We start from the raw sequence: 2,042 nt of genomic DNA, 5'->3' as shown, positions 1-2,042 counted from the left end.
TTAACATTATGTAATGTGTATTTCCAAAAAATTACCTAGTTTTTTATGTGTATTTGTATCTATTTCATACAAACACAAATAGTTGCATGTATTTTGTATATATTTTAATACAAATTTTAGATTTGTGTTATGTGTATTTTTGTAAATTTTAACTCAAATATATATTATTTTATTAGGTGTTTGTTGATTTATGTGCAATTACGAATTTTGTTATTTATATATTTCTTTTATATATATTTTATACATTTACATTATTTAATATTTATTTTGAATATATTTTATACAAACTCATGGTATTTTATGTGTATTTTGTATATATATTTTCACATATAAATTTACATTATTTTATGTGTATTTTGTACATATATATTTTATTACAATTTACCTTATTTTATGTTTATTTTGTGTATTTTGTATATTTATATTTGTCAAATACACATTCTTTGATATTATTTTGTTTATTTCTTTTAATTCAATTTTCATTATTTTATGTTTATTTTTGTATACATTTTTTATTCGTATGTGTAACTTTATGTGTATTTGTATATGTATATTTATAGAAATCTGCGTTATTTTATGTGTATTCATTATATATATTTGATAATTTTGTTTAACTATATGTATTTTTGCATATCTCTTTCCAATACAAATTACCTTACTACAACCTTATGTGCATTTGTATATATGTTCAATACAAATTTGAATTTTATGTGTATTTTGGTATATATATTTTATAAGAATGCACTATTTATAGAATTTTGCATCTTTATCATAAAATTTACATTATTTTATTAATATTCAGTTTATTTGTTTTAATGCGATTTTATATTATTCTATTTTGTTTTTTGTATATACCTTTTTATACATATTTACATTATTTAATACTATCTTGCATATATATTTTATACAAATTTATTATCTATCTATTTTCCTTAAATACACATTCTTTTCATGATATTTTTTGTTTATTTTTTTTGACTTGCAATTTACATTATTTAATATGTTTTTGTATATATATTTTTATACGTATTTACGCATTTCATATGTATTTTGTATATATATTTCTATAGAAATTTACGTTATTTTATGTGTATTCATTATACATATTTGAAACAAATTATTGTTTTTATATAGTACGAATATCTCTTTCAATACAAATTTACCTTACTATATGCATTTTTGTATATTTATTTCATTCAAATTTACATTATTTGATGTGTATTTGTATATGTATTCAATACAGTGACCTAATTCTGCTGTATTTTATGTTTCTTTTCATACAATTTAGAATTATTTGCTATATGTTTTTGTATATAGTTTATACAAATTTAGGTTATTTATGTACGCATTTATATTGCTATGTGTGTTTTTATATATATATATTTTTATGCCATTACTTTATTTATGTGCATTTTGTACATATATTTTGCAATTTTCATTATTTGTATATGTTTTCTCATTTGATTACATTATTTTTATTGCTATTTTATTTATTTATTTTGATACGAACTACACTTGATTATATATTATGCTTTTGAACATATTTTTTCCTTTAAATTTACATTATTTTATTAGCATTCTGTATATTTATTTTGATACGATTTTACATAATTCTATTTGTGTTTTATATATATTTTTCTACATATTTACATTATTTGTGTATTTGTATATGTATTTGATACAAATTTGCATTATTTTAAGTGTATGTGTTTATATTTTTATTCAAATTTATTTTGTGTGTGTTTTGTATATGTGCTTCAATACACCAAATTTACACCTAATTTTATGTGTATTTTGTATATTTCTTTTCTTCACAAATTTAAAATATTTTGTGTGCTGTATACAGTTTATACAAATTTGGAATTTATGTACATTATTTAATGTAGTGTTTTGTACATATATTTTTTATGTCAATTGCTTTATTTACGTGCATTTTTGTACATATATTTAAAAAAAAATCTGCGTTATTTTATATGTATTTGTATATTTTTTTCCTTTAAATTTACATTATTTTATTGCTATTTTTGTTATTTTAGCTTGAT

This window comes from Eriocheir sinensis, unplaced genomic scaffold (assembly GCF_024679095.1).
Source record: "Eriocheir sinensis breed Jianghai 21 unplaced genomic scaffold, ASM2467909v1 Scaffold38, whole genome shotgun sequence".
In the NCBI taxonomy this organism is placed as follows: Eukaryota; Metazoa; Arthropoda; class Malacostraca; order Decapoda; family Varunidae; genus Eriocheir; species Eriocheir sinensis.
This window is presented reverse-complemented; position numbering follows the sequence as displayed.